We start from the raw sequence: 25,771 nt of genomic DNA on the forward strand, positions 1-25,771 counted from the left end.
GTTTCCTTTAAGGAAGAACTTTCTAAACAGAATTGGAAAATGGTAAAACGGATTGCTTTGTGAGATAATGAGCTTCCTGCCACTAAATGATTTTATACCAGAAGTTGAAAAACCTCCTCTACAAATTTTTTAAAGAGGGTCGGTTCCTGGATGGAAGACTTGATCCTATGACTACTGAGGTCCTTTCCAAAGTTAACCATCTATGCTTCTAATTAGCGATTTATGTCAACTTTCAATTTCCTCTTTTCCCTTGAACATTAAAAAGCTACAAATTGGCATTTACCAAGGCAACCAAAGGACCTGAGAGGACAGTAAAAATGTTCTACAGTGCTCAGAGAGAAAACTGAACGCTCAACTGGCTCTTGCCCCTTCCTAGTGACGTTGTAGAAGATAGGGTAAAGGAATGAATGAATAATGAATGAATGAATGAATGTACAGATAAAAAATAAGTAAGTGTAAATCTTCTGAAGCTATGCAGGGGTCCACATTATGTGTGTAGGGAACCCTGGAATAACATATCTGGGGCCAAATGGAATGAGCTGTGGATAGATTCTCCAATGAGAAGAACTTTAAAGGAAAAAGAGGGTCATAGCCTGCAAGAGAGGAGAGGCCATCTTTGCCACAAGAATGAACCCCTGAAATCATTTAGAGTTCATGTAATTGTCTTGATTGAGTATACATCATTATCTTCTCCACGCATTTTCCATGTAAAATTTTTATTCGGAATTCATGAAAATTTCACTTTAAAACATCTCTGACAAAAATCCAGTCTGGTGTCAGTAAAGCAAATTTAAATTTGATCATTCCTGGACACAATTCTACTTTATTGGCTGACAGTTCTATGTTATATTAGGTATATTCACTGGTCAAGTCCTGCTCACCTATTCATTTGGTATTTTAACTTTGAGCTAAGCAATATATCAGATCAATTAATTGACTCAGAACACTACTCAAGACAAGTGTATTAGACATGCCAGGATTTTACTAATTACCTAGTCTTGTGGCTAACCACCATCCCCTCCCTCTCCCTGGGAGAACTTGCTTCCTTTTACTGTTTCATAGGATGAGAGCTGTTTGCTGAGACGGTGTCTTAGCCAAGTAAAGTAAAGAGAAGAATACTTGTGAGTATAATCACATTTCTCAAATAATCTCCTGAGTAGTTTTCTCCCTATTTTCCCTGCTGTTTAGTTTTTTCCCTTTAATATAATTTACTGCCTATTCTGTTAAAGCAATTAGATATTTGTGTTAATTAGATATTTGTTGCCTATGCTGAAGTGGAGGTACTTAGCTCAGGATGGGAGCTGGCTCTCAGATGCTCATTCTGAGAGTAACGTTTTGTTTTGCTCTTTTCTTCGTGGCACGCTTGCATGTATTTCTTCAGCACTGCGTTATGGCTCTCTGAAAATACATCAAACTTAAATGGGCCCTCAAAGCAGCACTTCTCCTGTACTGTCTGTTGTTTAAAAACGTGTTGCTTATACTACTTTCTTTAGTACCACGGGAGAAGAGAGATGACCAACTAAGGAGGTATTGTGAACATTTCCTCTTATTTTCCACAATTCAACTGTTTATGAAGTGATACGTTTGAAACAAATGTAAGGAATAACAAAGATATTTTTATATGAGTAAGTGCAGAAAGCAGGAGTCATTTTACCAAAGAAAACGACGTGGAAAGGGCATTAATGAAATAGCTTCTTAAATTTAATTCTGATACTGTTTTCTAGCTTTGGAAGGTGTATGTATGTGCACGCGTGCTTCAGTCTGTGTGTACATAAAACTATCTTTGAGGGCTTCCCTGGTGGCGCAGTGGTTGAGAGTCCGCCTGCCGATGCAGGGGACACGGGTTCGTGCCCCGGTCCGGGAAGATCCCACATGCCGCGGAGCGGCTGGGCCCGTGAGCCACGGCCGCTGAGCCTGCGCGTCCAGAGCCTGTGCTCCGCAACGGGAGAGGCCACAACAGTGAGAGGCCCGCGTAATGCAAAAAGAAAAAAAGAAAAAAAAAACTATCTTTGAATCCTAGGTTCTGTCTTCCCCCTACACAGGCCAGATGCCTAACTACTTGGTAACGGATAGAGACAAAGGGTTAAGAAAAGGAGAGAAGCAGCAGCGAGTTTAGATGGTAAGTGCTGACCTCACGTGGTATCAAGAACTTTGAAGTACAAATGTAATTTTCCTTTTGCCTGCTCACACTCTTGATTTACATTTCCCTGAACATAGGATGAGTTGCGATGGAGATTCCATGTCAGCTGAAGATTCAAGAAAAACGTTATGTTTTCCTTCAAATCCTCTGTTCCACCCTGCTGTCAATCAAAGCAGCTGTGTCATCATCTCTTTCCCATTTCAAGCCACAAACGAGTGTCATTTCACCTCCTCTGCATTCTGTTCATGCATTTTATTGCTAAACTAAACTTTATTCTGCTTCATGCTTTTCCCTCGTATCTGTCCCACATTTTTACCACCTGTCCCGAGTACTTTTCATTTTGTGTCTTGATCAATTTTAGTCTCCCTCTGGACTCTGCCTACAGCTGTCCTGCACTTCTCACTGTCATCCTGTGGTCAGCATGGTTTTCTTCATCCATCTCTTAGCCCCTGGAAGTTCTTCCTAAAATGCTCTTGCTTATCTCCCCCCAAAGCCTGATAGTGTCTTGTCACTGATTATGTTCTTGAGAACTCTAGGATCCACATACCGAGCTTCACAGCCCGTCAGGGACAAGCCTTGAACTTCATTTCCTTAGTTTCTATTCTTTGGTTCATGAGTCTTTAATCATGTTAGACAAAATTGTCTCAAACTCCCATGATACAGTCATTCCAGTCCAAATGCCAAGTCTTTAAGATAACAGCCTTGTAAGCCTAGATAATGTTCTTTTCTTTCAACTCCACCCAATTGTGTCTCTCCTCTCTTAAACTGTCACTGCTCTTCCATGAAGCCATTAACCAGAGGGGATCTGTACTTTTCTTTGTGAAATGCAGAATTCCCAGGGACTTCCACGGGCATCTCCACATCCCTTCCCATTTACCTTTAACCTGTTTCTAATGTCAGCACAGCACATCTGTAGATGATGTTCTTAATTGGTTATTTCAGAGTTTGGTACAGGCCGTTCTATTGCAGGATGTGTGTACATGTGCTCATGTGTGGGTCTGCAGGTTTTGAGAGGACTCAATTGATGAACTCATGTACCTAGCAAAGCATCATGTGTCTATAAGTGCAAATTGATTCTTGTGGGTGATAGTGAAAACAATACCAAGATATCTCCTCGGCTGACACTAGACACAATAGTAACAGTAATGGCTTTAAATGAACAGGGCTCATAACAATTCTTTGAGGTAGTTGCTACGATTGTTCTCATTTGCTGATGAGGAAGCTGAGGTACAGAGAGGTTAATACCTTCTGTAAGGTAAAACAGCTTGAAATTGTTAGAGGCAGAATTAAAATCAGGCTTTTTGATACCACAAACCCCTCTCTTAATCACTATGCCACATTGCCATTATAGCTGATTAATTTTTAAATTTGTATTGAAGACAACTCAAACTGTACACATGGTTTTTTAAATAGAAAAATAACATTTAAAATCGTTAATAAAAAACTATGAAGCAAATATTTATGTCTTGGCATAGCTCAAATGGATTCTGGTTCGTAATTTAGAAATGCTTTCTGCATAAAAGTTTAATATAATATAAAAATATTTAAACATGAGAAATTAACATCAAATGTAAACACATGCTTTAAAAAGCATATATATTTTTAATTTATACCAGGGTATTGAGTATTATTTTTTCTACATATAAGAAGTGCACCAGTGGGGAAAAAGAATGACGATGTCTAAAAAATAAAATAAATTACACAGCTAAGAAATGAAAAATTAAAGTATACATGTGTGCTGCCTCCAGAAGTTCATGCAGGGCACAGAAATAGCTGAGAAGGGGACACAAGAGCCATAAACAATTGGGTTTCTATTCATGTAGAGTCACACTTTTCTACTTTTGTTCCTGGATTTGATTTTCATTTTCTTCTTTTTCTCTTTGGTGGTTATGAAATTGAATAAGAATTTAGATGATTGCTAAAGGAATAATCAATTGGCAGAAGTAAATTTCCATAGCTAGTCACCTGGTTTGAGAAGTATCCCATGGGATAAAAAGCTGTATGATGTAAAAAAGCTGTAGGGTTATCAATGAATCTAAGGTGTGATGAAAGTTTCCTGTAGTTTTTTTTTTTCACAATTTCTTCTTAACCATATTAAATATGCTGTCATTTGATGTATCACTTTTTGAGTTATTTCTTCTGAATCTGAAAGCATATTTTTTGTTTGTTTTTGACCATGGAGTTTTTAATTTTAAATCTTTTTAATTTTAATGTACATAAATGGTAAATTACAATATACAAATTTGATGCCAAGGTTACCACTCCCTTCTTGTATCTGGAAAGCCAGCATTATTAGTAAGCAATGTGTCTTTCTCTGCCTGAGAACACTCTCTTTTGAGTGTCAGTTTTCCTGAATTACAGTGATGTTGGTTTACCTCTGAGCCATATATAGGAGCCATGTATATTCCTTTTTGACACTTGCAGTCTGCATAATCATACTCTTACCTTTCACTGTGGCTGAACTTCAAAATGAAGAATTCCTATTTAGCATCCCAGCTTCAGAGAAGAGGTTAATGGAAGAGCCTGAGCTTATGAAGCATACATGTCCTAGTACAGGGCCAGTTACTGGGGGTTGGTGATATCAAAAGTTAAGAGTAGTGCCCAAACTGTTCAGAGTATGTTTTTCTATGTTTCTATAAAAGATAAAAAAAAAAAATTTTAAATACTCAAGTGAGAACATGCTAAACCAAAGAGTATTTTATTTACTATGTATGGCATTTTGGTATAATTGTTATAACTTGTGAATAACTGCTGCTGTTGTTAGAAATACTGAATGGTCTCTCAAAGGAAGGTGAACTCCAGGTTGGCAGTCAAAGCCACTTTCTGACTTTCAGAAGCAACTTTTCTGTAATAAGTAGACCACGAAACATATAATCTGTCCCTGGCAAAGTTGTAAATTTAATTTCTGCCATCATCTTGCTGTTCCTTTAAGTATCCATTACTGTTCTCTGTTCATTCCTTCCCTCTCCCCAACCCCAGTGATAGCAATAAGCCACAATATGAATGCAGAGATGCCTCATTCTGGTCCCCTAGGCCTGCCCTACTTGCTTATAGGTCCTCTCTCCTCATCTCTCCAATCTAACTGATATTCCTTCCAGCTTGTGACTTACTTTCATGGTTGGGCTGACAGGATTCTAAGTTATAGGTGCAACACGATTGAATAGTAAAAGTTTGATATATTTAGTGATCCCCCCCCCAAATTAGACACCAAAAAGGGACCCGCTTCCACATGGCAAAAATCCCCAAGGAATGAATCCCTAGTAGTGGAATGTCTGATACTCTGACAGTCTAGCTGAGTTCATCGTTCGAGGCCAGTGGTCCTCATTACTGTTTCTCAGACTTAGATCTTTTTCTACATACTCATATTTTAGATCCACAGTCATTTGAAAGTAGAGGTTGGAAGGAGTTGGAGGTAATATACTTTATTCATTCTTACAAAAGGAAGTAATCTTGTTGATTAAGGGATGTATTTTTTATGAGGATATGAGAAAGCAGCTACTTTCATTTACCCAGTGTTCTCAAATTGCCTTCCTTTTCTGTTTCTTTGAAACATCTTGATGAACTATTTGATTTATGAAAATTATTCTCAGGCTCTGGAGCAAATGCCACTAAATAAATTATTTATTTTGAAAATAAACAGATTTTCCAGTAGTTGCATTGTGTAGATTCAATATAGAATTTACATTTGTAAGAGCAGGGTAAAAGTTAAAACAGAATCATTCAAATATACATGTTTTATTCTTTACCAGAAATCACACTTGTTAAAAGAGAGTTATGTTAAATGGTCCAATGTGCCCGAATATCTACTATATTCTCCTTGAGTGTAATAGTAAATTCCTAAAGGAAACTTTTAAATCTTTGTGTACAGTAATACTACCCAGCAGGCATAATCACATTTCTCAAATTCCCAAGAAGTACAAACTACTTTATTTCCTGAAATGATAAGCTTTAAAAAATGCACACACATTTTAGGGATTTTTCTGCATGGTGCCAGAAGAGCATAAACTCTTTGTGGTTATCCAACTTGGCTTCTGTGAATAAACATTTTATTGTTTATACTTCTGTTGAGTAAAAATCAAATAATTGACAAAATTCTATCCTATATATTTTTATGGAATTTCTCCCCACATCTTCAAATTTACCCTGAAGGCCTTTTTTTCTCATTTAAATTGCTTAAGATATTGCTAGTGATTTGAGATATGAGAATGTATTTTATATTTAGAATCACATAACTTTAAGCTTTTTTAATTGGAAGGGATCCTAAGAGATTATTTCTATTCTAACTTCTTCACTCTACAGATAAAAAAAAAAATTGAATCTCAAAGAGGCTATGTAAGCCATCTGATATACATGGCAGAAATACTAATTCCCAGTTCAGGGCACAGATCAGTTCAACAAACATTTATTGAGTAGTTATTGGGGATTTTTAAATAACTGAGAAATAATGTTGAACTTCTAGGGGTTTATACTCTAATAGGGTGTGCAGACCAGTAAATAGATAATATCAACAGAATGTGTTAAATATGGTAAAAAAAAAAAAAAAAAGGCAAGTGCAGGATGAAAGCATAAAAGCAGAAGAATGAATTCATTTGATAAGTGATTTTATTTCTCTTCAAATGAACATTTATTGGGCACCTACAGGTGATAAGTACTGGTGAAGTAAAATAGACATAGTCTCTGATCTCAGGATTCTTAGTCTTTTGGGGGACAGATGTCAATAAACTAATTGCATAAAATGTATAATGAAAACTAAAATTAGTGCCTTGAATGCAGCTCTAGAAGGACACATAACAAAATAATCTGACTAGCTTGGGGGTTCAGGAAAGGCTTCCCTCTCATCTAGTCCTTGGGATAACCCACAAATTGAAGGGGTCAGGCTCACTGACTTTTAACAGTTAAGTTAAAATTTTTCTTTTATTTAGAAATAACGGATTCTCTTCTAGACAGTTTCATTGTACATTAAAGGTGCTCACTAAGGCGTATTTGGCAGCTTCACAGGCTTGGGGGAGTCACAGCCAGAAATGATGTCCCAGTTGCACCCCTGGGCAGCTTTGGCAGAGATGCTGTTGTTTTCATGGCCAAGTATGGATACCGCAGAGTGCACTGCCAACATGGCGCATGTATGCCATCAGGAAGACTTCTGTTGGTCTGTCCCTGGACCAGGACGTCTCTGGCCACTCTACTGAACAGAAATCCAGGAGGAGCTTACGTCTTCCTGTTGCAACCTTCCAAAATTGAAGTCTTAAGAGTAGAGGCAGAATTGTCATGAAGCTACTGAAGCTTAAGCTCAAGCCTGCTCACTTGCCACCCCCTGGGTATGACAATGTATTCATTTGGGTCACATATTTTTGTAAAATTTGGAAAAGTAAACTACTTCAATTTCAACAAATTAAGACAGTTGTTTTCTTTTACTCCAACTTCCCCTCCATCACACTTCTGTGTCAGATGGTTTTGAAGTGGCCCCAGAGATTCAGTGGAGTTGGGGTATTTAATTTACATTTAATGAGGTGTGTTTATATAGTTTTCAGGCACTTCTAGGCAAAGTTATACTATTAATAACCATCCTGGTATAGGAATGGCTTCCTGAAAGAAAAGTCTAAGGAGTATAAGAGTAATGGACATGGGAGCAATACCTACCTCTGGGGCTGAGATAGAGCACACAAGGAAGAAACAAATATGGAAGATTCCACCTTCCTCTCCTCTTCCCTACCATGAGATTCAGACCTCATTGGAGAGGGTGCAGCCATGCCCCACTGCATGGTGGGGACCTTCCTGAAATCAATGTAAAACGTTCTGAGAATTTATTACATGATTTTACACTCAATCTGAAAGAATAAACTAATCTGAGTAGCTATAAAAATTAAAGAAATTTAAAGGTAATATATCATTTCCATAACTAAAACAAGATGGTTCTGATGTCAGAGAAGAAAGGTATATCAAAAGAATGTAATAGAAAATACAAAACAGATCCCTAAACTTATAATTGAGTAACAATAAATTTAAAGATGAAGGTCAGTGGGGGAAACAGATGAATTGTTATTCCAGAACATGCCATGCATTAAATACTCAGATTTTAAATTACATACATATTAAAAAAAATAACTTCCTATGGCAAAAACACCAAAAATAGAGCTGAAAGGCAAATGACAAAGCAGGAAAAATCAGGTACAAAATATGAAAAATTCTTATAAATCCTTACTGTATAAATCATTATTTTAAAACTTGGGAGAAAACCTAACAGAAATAAAACAAAATCACCAGAGAGGATACATACAAGCTCAAACAGGTGTCTTAGATTATTGTGGTGGAAATAAAAATTAGGTCAGCTCTCTTGAAGGTAATTTTAATAATAAATTAAAATTAAAATTCTTCAGGATATGCACACCCTGTAATCTAGCAATTCTATTTCTAGGAATTTATCCTAAGGAAATAATCAAATAAGTACACAAAAATATACATACAAAGATGTTTATCCAACTTGGTCATGGTGTATAATCTTTTTTATGTATTTATGGATTCAATTTGCTAATATCTTGTTAAAGTTTCTTCATGTATGTTCATGAGCAATGTTGGCCTGTAGTTTTCCTTTCTTATGATGTTTGTCTGATTGTAGTATTAAGGTAATGCTGCCATCATAGATCAAGTTAGCAAGTGTTTCCTCTGCTACTATTTTCTGGAAGAAATTATGGAAAACTTGTGGTTTTCTGTATTCTCTTATGTCTCCAGTCTTCAGTGCAGCAGTTTGCCGTATGACCTCAAGTTTTTGATGGAGGTCATCGGTTTTGAGTTTTTTGTTGTTTTTTTCTTAATATTAAGGATGGGAGTGACAATTTCTAAGCTCTTTACATGTCAGAATGGAAACTGGAAGTTGGGGTTGCTTTTTGAAAGTTTTGTTTTACTTTTGTCATGCTTCTTTCTTTTAAAAATTTGAATTGTACGGTGACCACGCATTGCTTGAGTAACCCAGATATTAGCAGTCTTCTCACCCATTCAAGTTGATCCTCTTTTGGCCTAACATCAATCAGTACATGAAATTCGACCCTTCACTTAGTTTCAGATGAAATCCAATTGCACTTACCATTCATCATCATTTTTTTCTTCTTATTTTTGTAAGCTCTACTTAAGAGTTATAGAGGCTCTGAAAAGGATGACAGTCACAACACTACACATCCTGCTCCTAGACAAATCTCCACTGAACACAGCTCTTATAAAATCTGTTTTGTTGCTACGTCAGATAGCCTATTTCCAGGTCCCCTGGATACCCTTCATACCCTCCGTACCCTCCCCAGCAATGAGACTCAGCTTCCATTTCTCTAGTAAAATTTGGATTCTACACATAAAATATATTATTTTGTGGAACTAAGCACATTTGTAAATGAGAAGTGAAATAATGAAATACTCTGTGCAGTTGCATTTCTGACCATCCTTTCCTCACCAGTAGCCACTTCCAAGTAGGTCTAATCCATCCGCAGTCTCTCACAGTGATGGGCTGCTTCTGTAAACCAACTCCAGGCTGCCCTCATACTCCAAAACATAGGCTGTTTCTACAGAACGGCACTGTCCCTTTCCCTCTGGCAAGTTTCTTTGTCAGCAGCAGATTTTGTCTTCCTGTCATAGACATGCCCTTTTCGAAGAGGGCTAGATCTCGGCCTTGGTTGGGGGCAAGGTCCTCTCCTAGTCATTAGTCTCCATATTTTCTACTCTTCCTTAGCCTGGGGGTAGTAGCTTTTGCATCTGCTACCTGTGGACCCCTTAGAGTTCTCTTTAATCTCCTAATTAATAATTCCTTGTAGTACAATTTCCTCGTTCAAATAACAGTGTGGTTTCTGTATCCTGATGGACCCAATCCATTTGTCACAATGCATTGTTTCTGAGTCTTTACCTGTTGCTTTATGATACTAAAAGTTTAAGTTTAAAGACTATAAAACATAAGTCATAGACTGTATTTTGGTCATCTTTTAATGTTTAACATCTTGCACTATTTCTGGCATGCAGTAAGTGTTCAAAAATCGTTTGGTGAATAAATAAATGAATAATGGTGATGATTTTTTTTAGCAGTAACCTGGGGATGTTTATATACATTTATGATACAAAAGGAAAACCAACTTAGAGCAATGAGTGATAGTTAACATGATTATTTTAAAACTTTCATACTTCAAAATTTTCCCAAATTTGAATTACTTTCAAATTGAATAAAGTTTCCTGAAGGCACTTCCTCAAAAATAACTCAGTTCTCCAAGTTAAGCATGTCCTACGTGAGGAATTTAACTTCTGTTCTCTAGGAATAAATTCATGAATTGCATGATTTGTCCATTCTTGTTAAATGAAGAATATATAGGCCTCCAAAGTAAAACTAATTTATTTCACTACAGCACTTATGCTTTTTATTAGGTTCTTTCCAATATTAAAGAATGTTAAACTGTGAGATTATATTTTTTTCCCAGAAGATAAACATGTCAATACTATACTCAATGAAGTCTAAAAAAATCCTGTATTTGGCAATGAAGACACATTATTAAGGCATTCCAGTCATCTGTGTAGTTCATCAGAGAAACTTACCCTGAGGTTTTTGGTGTTCATTGTTAGCAGTTGATAAGCATGCCCTCAATACATTTTGCAACAGAGTGAATGACAGCTAAACCTGTAAGCAGTTTTCCAAACAGGCTACTATCTGATTTGTGCATATATAATTTATATTTAATTCAGAAGCTTTATTTATGAGATTTCACTAACATTTTCAAATCTCTTGATAAATTGAATTATAGAGAGTAAGATGGATTTGTTTAAGAAAAATGGCATACCCCTCAAGGTTTTAGATATTTTGTTATGTTTTATACCTCATCAAAAGTTCCTTTACTCAAATTCTTGGTTTTTTCTCCTCTTGGGAATGATATGAGTTGGGTAAATTGAGATTTATGCTCAGTAATGACAATTAGAATATATTAATTGGGTACTCATTTTGTGTGATACGTTACAAGGAATTACAAATATGTTTTGGGCCTAGCTTCACCAGTTAGAAAAAAAAAAAAAACTCCCTTCTCTCCCCAACTTGCTGTACTGAGAGAATTCTTATCTAGAAGTCAAGGAACAGATCTTTGCTAATGGATCACAGCAGGCGAATAAACACAGCAGCCTGTGCAGAGGATATTTTTCACTCTTGCGCAACTTGTTTCTCAATATTTTGTCCTCTGTTGTGGATTATAAAGTGTGTATGTGAGAGTAAACATCAGGCAATCACTCTTCCTCTCCCTGCATGAGGAATAACACTTTGAGGCATATGAGTAATTCATATATTCTGAGCCATGTGCAATACAGTTCTTTATTGAATAAAATGGGGACAAAATAGAAACATGGATTGAGTTTACTTTTCTCATTAATCATAAGAACATCACGTTAAGGTGGGAATATTTCTTTCAAAATGGGACATCCCTGATTTGGCTGTTTCTATATTCTACTATATTATGTTGTTACCAATTACTTCATGCCTTTCATAATTACATGGCTATTGTAATAGTCTAGGTGAGATATTATGAGAGTGAACCAGAAGAAAAGTGATTGGAATAAGAAAATTTCAAGAAGATAAGTTTTCAAGGGTTTCAAATACTTCAAAGAAGTCATATATAAAAGAAAAAAAAAACCTAACCTAAGAACTCTAATTAAATTTGGCAATTAGGAAGGTTTTGCTAATGTTTCAGTACACTTGGGAGCCATACTACAAAGGGTAGAGATTTATTACTGATTAGTCTTTCAAAGAGATTGGCATTAAAAACCATCAGATTTCATTTGGAGTTTTGTTTCAGATAGAGTAGGCAGTATGCATTTCTTTGGATTGGGAATAATCTGGAAATATTCCTATCATATTAATTTTTAAATTATCATATTAATTTCTAAAATTTTCTGTTTGGAAGTTGGGTTAGGGCTATGGAGGATGCTTAGAAATTACTACTAAATAAATAGGAAAGATCATTTTGGGGGGCAAGGGATTGTCTCCACATCATACAAAAATCTAAAGGAATAGATCTTTTGAGTGTGTATCTTGTACATAATTTACCATGTCACTTTATCTTCAAATATAGTGGCATTCACTGCTGTTCAAAAAGTAGATGCTTGGGTTATAGCCTTAATGACACAGAGAGTTAAGATATTTTCAAAGCATAAATAGTTCTGAAGGGATGTTATGGTATTTGATAACCCCTTGCTATTACACCTAAATTCTGTTGCTCCTTCCCTGAGGGCAAGCCCCCATTCTGAGTGCCAAAGTTTAGCTCATAAAAATATAGAAAGAATAAGCTCTCTATAAAAAAACACTAAAGTTTTTTTTTAAAAAAGGACTGTGAATATGGTATAACAGGAAAAAGATTTATCATCCCACATTAAAGAAGCAAAACACTAGATAAAATACATGAAAAAATAGTCAAGACACTATACATCAGGTAATGAAGGTAAATGACCCTGAGTGATGAGAAACAAGTGACTTGAGCCCAGTGACTGCCCCAGAATACTGCCTTAAAAGTGTTTCCAGGCTGCAGCCCAGGGAGGGGGAATCTAGGAAGCCGAGCAGATGCCCTGAGTTGAAGAGATGGACTGAGGATTTAGGCTGATTAAAGAAGCTAGAGTTTGCAGGACAGAGTACTGAAGAGGTAAGAACTAGATCGAGAGAAAAAGAAGAGATGTGAAAGTTTCAAGCATTCATGCAAAGTTGGGAATTGTGCCTGTTCCTACTAACCAGAATGGAAAACCTGATAATTCGTGGGAAATTGGATAAGTACATAGAAGAGATTTGCAATCAGTAATGAGGCAAAATTAGCCTTAGACTAAAGGTTGTTCTTATCCTCCTTGAAATATTTTAAACACAAGACCCCAAAAGATCAAACTGTTTCCAAGTAACTTAATTTTATACCACAAAAATCCTTGAAAAGATTTACAGGTACCTATATTATAGTCATGAAGCAGACTTACACTATGTGAAGTAATGAATAAAGTTCATTAGATGGACAATAATACCAGATGGAAATACGCATCTAACCAGAGAAATAAAGAGCACTGAAAATAGTAAATACACGGGGTAAATTTATAAGAACTTTTTATTATTATTTAAATATTTTTGAAAAAAATTGACTCTAAAAAATAATAAAAATGTAGTCTAGGATTTATAACCTATGTAAAAGTCTTAAAGACCAAGATAAGAGATAAGTGGAAGTATTCTACTGTAAGGTTATTATATTTTACCTGAAGTAGTATACTATCACTAAAATATAGACTATTATATGTTAGAGGTGTCTACTGTAAAACTAAAGCAACCACAAAAATAAATATACAGAGAATAATAGCTAATAAGCCAACAAAAAAGATAAATTGAAAATAAAATTCATTTAATCAAAAAAACAGAAGAAAAAGAGAGACAAGGGAAACAAATGTGGCAATTAAAAAACAAACAGCAAGATGCTTGGTTTAAACTTAACCATATCAGTAAGCACAATAAATGTAAATGACCTAAATATCCCATTAAAAGGCAAAAGTTGTCAGACCCAATTATATGCTGCATACAAGAAAGACTTTTAAATAGAAAGACACTACTAGGTAAAAAGTTAAAATACAGATAAATACACACTATGCTAACACTATCAAAAGAAAGCTGTAGTAGCTGTATTTCTGTCAGACAAAGTATATTTCAGAGCCAGGAATAGTACAAGGGGGAAACAAGATCATTTCATAGTAATAATGGGGTAAATTGGTCAAGAAGACATTACTGAAGAAGACAATACAATCCTAAGTGTTTATGGGTCTAGAAATAAAGGTTCAAATACCTCAGGAGAAGGCTGATAGAACTGCAAGGAGAAAGACAAACAATGATAGCTGGTGATTTCAGTCTCTCAATAGTTGATAGAATAAGTAGTCAGAAAATCAACAAGGATGTAGAAAACACAAACAACACTACCAACTTGAGCTAACATTTATAGATCATGTCATCCAACAATAGCAGAACATTCGTTTTCAAGTGCACATGAATCATTTACCAAGGCAGACTGTGTTCTGGGGCATAAAACAAATCTCAATAAGTTAAAAAAGATTCGGGTCATGCAAAATTTTGATATATTCTCTGATCACAATGGAATTAAATTAGAACTCAATAAGAAATCCTTGAGAAATTACCAGATATTTGGAAACTAAACACCACACTTCTAAATAACCTATTGGTCAAAGAAGAAATCAAAAGAGAGATGTGAAGTATTTTGAACTCAATACCAGTACACCAGAATTTGTGGAATGACTCTAAAATCATACTTAGGGGAAAATGAATAGCACCAAATGCCAATATTAGAAAAGCAGATCTTAAATCAATGACCTCTGCTTCCACTATAGGAAACTAAAAACATAAGTGAAAATTAAACCTAAAGTAAACAGAAAAAAAGAAGTAACAGAATTAGATTGGAAATCGATTAAATAGAAAGCAGAGATACCACAGACAAAAATCAATTAAACCAAAATTGTTTCTTTGAGAAGATCAGTGAAACTGATAAACGTCTAGCCTGAGTGATCAGAAAAAACAAAGAAACAAATGAATCAGATCAGGAATGAAAGTGGTAACATCACTCTAAATTCTTACAGATATTAAAAGCATTAAAGGAAATGTATGAACAACTCTATCCCATAAATTTGACAATTTAAATAAAATGGACAATTTACTTAAAAGACACAAACTACCAATTAAATATATTATAATTAATTAAATAGAATAATTTAATTTATTAATTTACAACCAATAATCTTATTAATTAAAAATTAATTAATTAAATTATTAATTTTGTAAGTAAAATTTTTCCACAAAGAAACTCCAGGGCCAGATGTCTTCATAGTTATTTTCTACAAAACATTTTAAAGACATAGTCCTAATTTTACAGGGACACTTTGAGAACATTGAAAAGGAGGGAATAACTTCCTAACTCATTCTATGAAGCCAGCATTACTCCAATAACAAACCAAAGATCTAACAGGAAAAATTAGACTATAAACTAATATCCCCCATGAGCATAGATGCAAAATTTCTAACCAAAATTTTAGCAAATTGAATTATCATATATAAAAGGAGTATAACATCATGACTAAGTAAGGTTTATTCCAGGAATTTCAGGTTGGTTCAACATTCAAAAATCAATGAAGGTAATTCACATACTACAAAGCAAAAAGTAAATCTATATGATTATCTCAATAGATGCAAAAAATATATCTAACAAAATCCAAAATCTATTTCTGATAAAAACTGTCAGAAAAATAGGAATAAAATCTTCAATATGAAAAAAAGGGCATTTACCAAAACTTGGGCTACCATCATAACTTAATGATGAAAGACTGAATGCATTCCCCTCAGGGTCAGGGACAAGACAAGTATATTCACTTTCATTATTTTTATTTAACATTGTACTGGAGGATTTAGCCAGTGCAATAAGGATAGTATTTTAAAAAAATACTTGATCAAAATACTGCAGATTGGAAAGGGAAAAGTAAAACTGTTGCTATCTGTAGACAACGTGGTCATCTATGTTGAATATCTGATGATATCTACGAAAAATCTTCAAGAACTAATTAATAATTTAGTAATATTGTAGAAAGCAAAATCAAAATACAAAAATCAATTGTGTTTCTTTGTACAAGCAATGAACAATCGAAAACTAAAATTTTAAAAGTGTTTCATTTACAATAGTATTAAAAATGAAGTACTTATGGATAAATCTTACAAAATACATATAAAACCAGTACTCTGAAAACTACAAAATTATTGAGAAAAATTAAAACAGACCTTAACAAATGGAGTGATATACAGGGTTTGTGACCTGGAAAAGTCAATATTATTAAAATGTTGATTCTCCATGTAAGAGCTCTATAGATTCAAGGAATTCTATTCAAAAGCCAACATGCCTTTTTTTTTTTTTTTTGGTAGAAATAGATAAGTTGATTCTAAAATTCATAAGGAAATGCAAAATAATTTTGGAAAATAAGAACAAATTTTGAAGACTAAGACTACTTGACATGAATGCTTACTATAAAGACAGTGTAGTATTGGCGTAGAAAAGGACAAACAAATCAGTGAACCAGAACAGTGAGTCCAGAAATAGACTCACATATATGTATGACAACTGATTTTCAACAAGGTACAAAGGGGATTCAGGGGAGAAAGTACAGTCTTTGCAACAAATGGTGCTAGAACAATTGGGTGTATATAGGCAAAAAAAAAAGAAAAAAGAAAATCACAGAATAACAACAAAAGCATTGATCTATATCTCACACCATATAAGAAATTAACTCAAAATGGACAATAGACCAAAGAAATACTAAATATCTAAAACTCCTGGGAGAAAATATTGGGGAAAATATTTGTGACATTGGGCTAGACAAAGATCCCTTAGATAGGAAGCAAATTCACTATCCATAAAAAAGAGAAGGGAATTTGGACTTCATGAAATTTAAAACTTCTGCTCTTTGAAAGACACTATTAAGAGCATGAAAAGAAAAGTCACAAAACTGGAGGAAATATTTTTAAATGATATATGTGATAAAGAACTTCTACTTAGACTATACAAAATATCCAAAACTTATCAATAAGAAAACAAACAACTAAAAAACGGGCAAAATTCGGGGTCAGACATTTCACCAAAGAAGGTCATCCAAAGATAGTGGCAAATTAGCACATGAAAAGATACTAAATACAATTGGCCATTAAGGAAATGCAAATCAAAACTATGATAAAGTACTGCTACACACCTATTAGAATGCCTAAAATGAAAAAGATTTAACCATACCAACGTTGGAGAGGATGTGAAAGATCTGGAACTTTATATACGGCTGCTGGGAATATAAATGGTGCAAACACTTTAGAAAACAATTTGGCACTTCCTTAAAATTGTAAACATACGCCCACCATACGATCCCGTCATTCCACTCCCAATTATTTATCCAAGCGAAATGAAAGCCATACAAAGACTTCTACAGGAACATTGCCAGCAGCTTTGTTTGTAATAGCCCCCAATCAAAGATAACCCAAATGTCCATCAATAGGTAAATGGATAAACAAACTCTGGCATATCCATACAGTGGAATACTACTCAACACTAGAAAGCATAAACTGTTGATATAGCCAACAACTCCAACTAAATCATGCTCAGCAAATGAGGCCAGACCAAAAAAAGAGCACATAGTGTATGACTGATTCCATTTATACAAAACTCTAGAAAATCTAAATAAAAAACAGATGAGTGAGTGCCTGAGGCTACGAAGGAACAGGAGGGAGAGATTACAAAGGGGGATGAAGAGACTCTGGGGGATAAAGGATTATGTTCACTATCTTGATTGTGGTGATGGTTTCATGGAGTTTACATATATCAAAACTTATCAAATTGTACACTTTAAATATGTACAGTTCATTACACGTCAGTACCTCAATAAAGTTGTTTTTAAAAAAAAGAACTGCTATTTATTCCTGTGCATTAGCTTTTAAACTGCTACATTTTTGCTTTGACTACTTCATAAATTAGGGTAAACTGTTGCTATGTTGTCTTGATGAGGATATTTCTTGCCGCCTAAATCTGACCCCCTAGTCTCTCCCCAGCTAATCTCTCCTTAATCGGACAACAAAAGACAAGAAAGTGCAGCCAGAAGAGGGCAGCATTCCGCAGAAATCCATAATTACTAATTCTTTCCATTCCCCATCTAGTGTTGCTTCTAAATTTGAGGACAGTAGTTTTAATCAATCTGAGGAGACCTTATTCCAGGGCAGGAATTGTGGGGTGGGAGAGATGGGGAGAGGATGGAGAGCAAGAAAATATTAACATCTTTGGAGGGTAAGATGATGCATGTAGTTTAAAAACAAAGCAGATCTATGTCCTATTTATGAATTTTCTTTATTATGCTTCTTAATTTATTTTGATTCATGAAAGAGAGGAAGGTTTATAAAGATTGGGAAATACTGTTTTAGGATATTCCTATTACTTTTGACGTATTGGCTCTTAACTTTTTGAAGAGTTTGGAAAGTCAGAGGCCCTTTCCTCAGGAAAATGAGCAAGACTTAGTGTTTTGTAAACGTGTAAGGGTTCTACAGAAGCAGCCCCCAGTGCTCATGGATTCCAGGCTCAGGTCCTGTATCTTCAATCACCTTGTTTTCAGATGCCCTCCCGTTGCGGAGCACAGGCTCCGGACGCACAGGCTCAGCGGCCATGGCTCACGGGCCCAGCCGCTCCGCGGCATGTGGGATCTTCCCCGACCGGGGCACGAACCCGCGTCCTCCGCATCGGCAGGCGGACTCCAACCACTGCGCCACTAGGGAAGCCCCACTCCCAGGAGAATTTTTTAAAATGAGTCTGACTGGTAAACATTGGAACAATGAGGCTATGTAGTCTTGTATCCTTTTGAAAGGAAGCAGGAAGTGAGTCTTGTCTAGGAATATTGGTTTTATTTCCTGCTAGCTGTGTAATCATGGGCAAAGTACCTAAATTCTCCGAGTCTCACATTTTCTCATATTTAAATAGGGGGATAATAATATCTGTCCAATCTACTCTGAAAGCACCGTATCAGGCTCGAAAAAGACATTATTAAAATCTGGCTGTGTACGTGCAAAAACTATCAAATGTAAATAACTATTACTCTGCATAGCAGGATAGGGACTACAAAAGTCAAAGGGGTATTTTAAATAATGCATTTGCATATATGCTTTTGAACTGGGACAAATGAAACTACTTTGCCTTCCAGAATGATCAAGAGCTATTTGAGATTGCAAGGGTACTATGAAAATGCCAGAGATGAAAATCAATTCATTTGTTTTCTATAATGCATTTGCCATTGCCACTAAGGTTGTGCGGATTTTCATCAAAAGCTTCTGTAATCTGCTGCTGCAGGATGACCTGCTGGAGGTTTACGAGGTCCCGTGTTGTCATGAATGTTCTGTCCCTTCAGTAGTCGTGCGCCACAGCATCATACACTTCCCAGATGCTATCATGGAATAATTCTAGTACCAGTGAAGAATAAAACATGTTTGCAAAACTTACAGCTGCTTAACAGCAGCTTTTTAAAACTACCTGTCTAGGCTATTATTACAAAAGTGAACGTTGACTACACCATCCTGGCAGGAGTCAGGGCAGAGTCAGTGTTGACGTGCCGTTTTGCCTTTTCTTCCTCCACGTGTAAAGCTTTTAAAGAGGTGTAAATTCTCCTGAACAGCATTTCAGCAATTCATATATCATTTGGTTTCGAAAACACCATGCCTGTGGCTGCCCCCTCCCCCTTCATATTCCATTGTATTGGCTGCGGTGACACCTCCAGTGCAGACTCATTTATAGTCTGGGCACTGGCAAACTCGAGCTGCTTGAATACCCCATGGGGAAGCAGTTATTCCATCAGAGGCCTCTTGCCCTCATCATGCCACTCATTTCTGCATGACTTAAATGGGCATTTGCCACTGCCTATTATTTCCCTGGTGCTGACACCACGGGTGCCATTATCGGAGAGGGCCTGGCTATCTCTCTTTTTCTTCCCTGCAGTGTCAGCTTGGTATTCTGACATTTGAAGAGAGAAAGCTTGGAGGTGATTGTAATCTAGTTCTTGGCATGCCCTTAACATAGCGCTTGGCGCTGGATTAGAAGTCACAGATCCCGGGCTCCTATTCTGGCTTTGCCATTTACAGGTCATGTAAACACAGATAATTTACTCAGTCTTTCTGAGTGTCAGTTCCCCGTTTCACAGTGGGATGACAAAATAAGAGTTTCAGCCTGCTGGAGAAATCTTATGTGTATTTCCTAGATATCTTCTCACTTTCAGCCCCTTGGAAGTATCTGAAATGCAGAACGGATAACATAATTTTAATTAACATAAAATGACGTCGTTACCTGACATTCTTCCTTCATGCTGGCAAATTCTTAATCTCTGAGTCTGGAGATACAAGTTCAAATGTTCCAGAGTCAACAACAAATGTGAACGGCTGGGATCCCTCTAAACGCCCAGCCTATTATGGGAGAAAGTCACATGTTGTGGACAGAGACAGAGGAAGGCCAGATGTTAGACTCTGAAGGAATGACCGCTGGGCCATCGCTGCCTGATCAAAGAAGCACCCGCTGTGCGTTGCACAATCTGGTTTCAGGATTCAATATCACTGTGATGGATCAAATCGTGGTACACGCCTCATCCTTCCATCAGCGTGCTTGGTTGGGGATACAGGATGTGGCAGACACAGTTGGCACCCACTGAATTCCTACATTTAGTGCTTTCCTTCATTTCTCAGTTTTTAAGGCATCCAGATTTGGGGGTTGTCAGTTGCAGTTCTGAGCAATGAATTTGGAGCAGATGTGTTGGCACTGACAGACTGAAGCACTAAGAGCTAGTCTGCTCCCACCAAATTTCTGTTATCCGGCCTTGGCAACACGTTCCAGATGGTAGAGCTCTAAGATGGAGCTGGCTCTCCAACCTGAATTGGACTTGAGCAAGAAATAAACCTTTCTTGTTTTAAGTCATCCAAATTCGGGGGCTTGGCTGTTGCAGTAGCTAGTGTTTAACTGTCCCATTTAAAACAGGGTAAAATCTATGGGAGAGTGAGAACCAGTATTTGAAAGTTACCTAGAAACAATTTCAGTTCTTAAGGAAGAGTGTTCTAAGAGAACTTTTCCAAAATAGGCTGGTCAAGAAAAAAAATATTGACCCATCCAATGAGACAGTAAGCTCTGGGTCAGGACAGTGTTTAAGAAGAGCTTGCGTGCAAGGATGCTGTTAAGTAGCTGCCCCAGTCCCCTGACCATCAGGATGCTGGATAAGATGATGCCTGTGAAAGGCTACGTGAGTCTAGGACAGCATTAACTCATTAATGAGGGTTTATGGAAAGTGTACCCAGCATGTCTCCCTTCACCAAAGTCAACTCACTCTTCTGTGATTTCTAGGGAAGAAAAGACTCCAGACTCGGCTTATTGGATTTTCACTGTCCTTTTAGGACTCTACTAAAGCAGAATGACTTTGACATGGGCAGCAGGCACTTTTCTTTCTTAATTTACTAGATCCCTTCAGGCCTTAGGCTACTCTTGCCTTTAGGATTGTTTCCAGGCAACAGCCTAAAGCCCTTGTTCTAAAACACCTCAGAGAAGCTCATCTTTTAAAAGAGTCAAACTTTAGTAATTACTTTTGACCCCAGTGAAAAGCAAAAGATTGACTAGCGTTTTGAAAGGTGGCCTGAGGTACCGTCAGAATGTTCTTTGCTGTTTAGGGTGTTGGTAATGGCTCTTTGCTTTCTTACTCTCAGGCCATATAAAGGCAACTCACCTTCAATAACCTTCACTGGTTTATGCTTAGGAAAGGAGGTAACATGGCGGCCAAGGTGATCACCGCTCAGCAGACAAGTGAGACTGTGGTTCTCACCTTGAAAGAGGTGTTAGGGGCAGTAGGAGAGTGAGAGATTGGACTGGACCTGTACTATGAGGTAGAGAAAATTCAAGATAACAAGTTGACTAGTCGGGTGCAAACATAACATACCTAAATAAGAGAATTGGCCACCAACAATCCAGGAACTGTCCAATGTGTTGTTTAGCATTTCTATTTTAAACCAAAAAAATTTTTCAGAAAGGAATAAAATGTAATGAGCTTCGAGCCCTTCTAGTTCAAATTCCCCAATTTTCAGGAGTTTGAATATCAGCAGACAGAGATAAAAAGTGGTTCATGGTGATCCAGGACTAACACTCGAGCCCCCCAGTTTCCAATCATTGCCTTTTGTCTTATACCCACTGATACATTCCTTGGAGATGTACTATGCAGATAACTTTTGGTAAAACTCACCCACCTAAGAAAAGATGGCCTCAGATTGTGGAGTTTCTATGGCATTCATTCATTCTTTCATTGTTTCTGACTTCAAGGAGCTTTCATGCTTACATGGAAATGGTATTCACTGACACTGACTTAAAGGACAGATGTGCATATTCCTCTCCTTATTAAGCACGTCAGTGTTTCCCAGGGTTCGAGTCTTAAGCAGCAGTGATCCGCAGTGTGCCCCCCATTCCTGATTTCTGCAGGTTAATGCCTGTCTCTCTGCCTCGTGAGCAGAGAGGATTCAGCTCACCTGTTCTCCTTTTCCAGAGCTTGTCAGGGACAAGAAGGATGGAAAGTCCTTCCAGGACCATTCAGACAGGTTGACACCCATCCTTTCAGGGCTATGTGGATTCCACGGGGCCAACCTCTTTCCAGGAAAAGCAGTGCTCTCCTGCCCACCCTTGGACTTTCTTTCCTGGGTCCCTGGGCTTTGGTCAGGCTCAGAGAGCAAATATGCAGCCTCTCTTGATCTAGGCTCTGACAGCCGCCCTGCTTGGGAAGGGGGTTGAAACTGTGAGGGCAGGGGGGGCAGGTACATGTTTTAGGATCATATTTTTCCAGGAGTCCCAATTTGAATCTATAGTTTAGTTCATGTTGTTTTTTTTCTTACCTAGGCATCTCCTCCCCACTGCTTCATAGATAGCCACCTCCTCTGAGCTCACAAAGAGGTTACAGCTGCTTGGGGGCCCTGCTGTGACCTCTCGTTTGCATCTAGTCACCACATAAAGCCATGTTGCCATGAACACCACATGTTAGTGCCATGTGTTGGGGATAAGACACTTTGGGAGCAGAATCGAGCAGCAGGTGAGTCAAAAAACCATGGGCTTTACCTTTTGGGATCATAAAATGGGCATTCCACTACAAAGGGTGGCCAGTCTGAGGATGCCAAGCTGAGAGAGAGGACACAATCCATGAATTCTGTAAGCTGGAGGCCAAGGCTGGAGATGAGACCCAGGCAGAGAGGAGGCTTAGTGTAAACAGAAAAATCAAAGTTCAGACAAGTCAGAGAAGGAAGAAAAGCACAAGTCTCCTGTGACCTGCAAAGTGTGGCATGCAAATGCTGTCTTCATCAGGGAGCCCTCTCTTAAGACAGAGGTGCCACTGACAGAGGAAGAGGCTGAAAGCTGCTGCACGCCATCATTACAGTAGCGGTGATGATAGAAGCCCTTCCTTTGGCACAAACACATATGCACAAGCGCACACACACCCTATGTGTGTGCATATATACATGTGTGTATACGCATGCATGTATGTGTATGTACCGTATAGTTTATATATTACACATGGGTAATATACATAAAATACTATAGATATATACTTACACACACACAAAACTGAGTTTTGCAGGACTCTCGTGTCCTTTTCAGAGATCGACTGTCTTCCTCTTTCTCAGGCTGCCTCCTGACCCCCACCCCATCCATCGTGATTTCTCGGTCATGGTCACTTCCTGTGCCTTGGGCAGTGCCCTAGGCTTCAAACCTTTTCAGATTCTTTTTTGTTCCTCAGAACTGACCTGTTCAGTGCCCCATTTCCTAAGAACCCTTTTGGTGGGGTTGGTTCTAATCTACTAAGCTAGTTCCATCAGGTGGTTGTTAATGGCTTACCATGTTATACTCTTTGCATGTTAACTGGATTCTTCTGGGCTCTATCCCAAATGACTGCTGCCAGGGCCTGGATCAGGGCGAGGTAAGTGGGTGCCTTGGATGCAAACTTCAAGGAGATGCTCGCACAACACTGAGAGTGAGTGTCTCTTAGACGTAGTGCCCTAGGAGCTTTTCTTGCCTCCCCTGAATTCAGGCCCTGACTGCCAGAGCCTGGAAATGTAAAGCTTTGTGATCAGCAAGAAGAGAGAAACTTCTTGTCTCCAGAATCACATTCTATTAGTATCTGCTCACTCTAAGTCTTAACCTGGGGACACCCTAGGTTCTTAAATTCATTTGCTAAGTCAAAATGTAAAATATCACATAAGACATGTTTACTTGTCAAGATATTTCTTAATGCATGACAGTTTTGAAACAGCAAAAAAAAAAAAAAAGATTCTGGGTAATAGCAACAGAAGAGAGCTGGGCATATACAATAATGCTGATTTGGCCTGACTTCATCTTATTTTTGTAGAATAGAAATTCTGAAATAGTATGGTATTAAGGATAAATTTAAGATATAAAATTAGACAACCAAGAACATAAAGCTTGTGAGGTCAAAACACAAGTATATTTCTCAAATAGACTAATTGCTTTAAAGGCAAAATTTACAAGATTCCCAGGGACACACATCTCCATGGGTGTGTTTCACCACTGAGGTGGAATCTGCATATTTCCAGGTCCTAATGGATGAATGAATGCTGATGTTTGGTGACTTACTGTCACCTTGCCTAAGTCAGGAGTGCAAAGGCAACGTTCTGATCGTAAGGAATGTGTGGCGCTATCATTTTGGAGGTTCTAGAAATCATTTTGGTCATAAACATTTTATCCAAATAGGAAATTAAATGAACAGGAAACCATTACATTATATTCTTATTAAAGGGATAGTGGTTTTGAACAATTGCTTTTGAAAACAGATGGGCAATTATTTCACATCTATCACTAAAGGCTAACGGTCTTAGCTGAAAGTAAGTGACGTGAGCTTTGTTGCAGAGATTCCTATTAAAGAAAAAACAGGACATGATTTCCTCCAGCAGGCGCATAAGGATGATTTTCCGGCTTCAGAATTTCCCTTTTGACTTCCAATCATGCTTCTCCAAGGGATGCTTGCTAGACTGGAGCTACGGAATGTGACCATGGAGGGGGAAAGAAACTGATGAAGCCGTACTGAAACGTGATGTGCATCTTTTCAGCAACACTAAGGAAGGGATGATTGTTTGTTACTTTTCTATATCATCTATTTTTTTCTTATTTTTGGATTCATGTTTAATTATTTATTCAGTACCCATAGAGTACTTTCCTGGAAGTGGTTTTCTTTATTGACACTAATGATGTTGAAGATAACTGTAATAATTATTATAAATCATTTAATGTTCTTACAATTTAATCTCCATCCATTATTTATTAGCTGTATATAGGCTTATGCTACCTTTAATTTTCACAATTCTATTATCTTTATAATAGAAACTGAGGCTAAGAAAGCTAAGAGACATGGTCTAGATCACGTAGTCAAGAAATAGAAACTGGGATGAATCCTGGCTTTACTTTTTTTTCCAAATCCTCTGCCTCTGATGTCTATTGGCTTTCCAGGACCATCCACTCAATCCCGGTCTTTTTGGATATTTCCCTAGGCTCTAGGCATTTCCTGTTTACCCTTCCTCTCTGTTTCTCACCAAACTAGCCCCCAGATAGGTTGTTGATTGTCAGAAATAAGATAAATTAATTCACACTGGGACTGATTGGGACTAATTCATTTCTGTATTCTACAAAGAGTTAAGGATGACCTCCTTTCACCACACATTCTGCCTGCTTCTAGATTCTACAAATGAAGACAGCATATCCCTGTCCTCAGGGAGCCCTTTGCTCACAGACATGTCTACTGGACAAATCATGACCATATATTATTATCTATTTTAAGAGGGATAGAGTTGTAACGATGAAACTTTAGGCACCAGCCTGCCAGCCTCATAAAACCGTAATGGAGGGGTGGGGTGAGGGGTCTAAGGTGCCCCAGGACCTGTAGGAGCAGGACTTTGCTTCTGCCTGAGGCTGATCCTGTTAGAAAACAGTCCATTTTAGACTGTTACCATGCCTACAATATTACTAATTTGGAACTTTCTCAAGTTTTATCTCTTAAATCTAAATTCTGTAAGGTAGCCTA

General features: G+C 37.3%; 1 long non-coding RNA gene across 1 annotated transcript; it reads left to right on the plus strand.

Moving 5' to 3' along the window:
* Window positions 1–533: 533 nt before the first annotated feature.
* Window positions 534–4,177, plus strand: LOC137204943 (uncharacterized). The gene is made up of 3 exons (XR_010933919.1): window positions 534–1,121; window positions 2,043–2,119; window positions 2,218–4,177. It is a non-coding gene; the product is annotated as an uncharacterized lncRNA (long non-coding RNA).
* The last annotated feature ends 21,594 nt before the right edge of the window (window positions 4,178–25,771 follow it).

This window comes from Pseudorca crassidens, chromosome 13 (genome assembly GCF_039906515.1).
Source record: "Pseudorca crassidens isolate mPseCra1 chromosome 13, mPseCra1.hap1, whole genome shotgun sequence".
NCBI classification, from domain to species: domain Eukaryota; kingdom Metazoa; phylum Chordata; class Mammalia; order Artiodactyla; family Delphinidae; genus Pseudorca; species Pseudorca crassidens.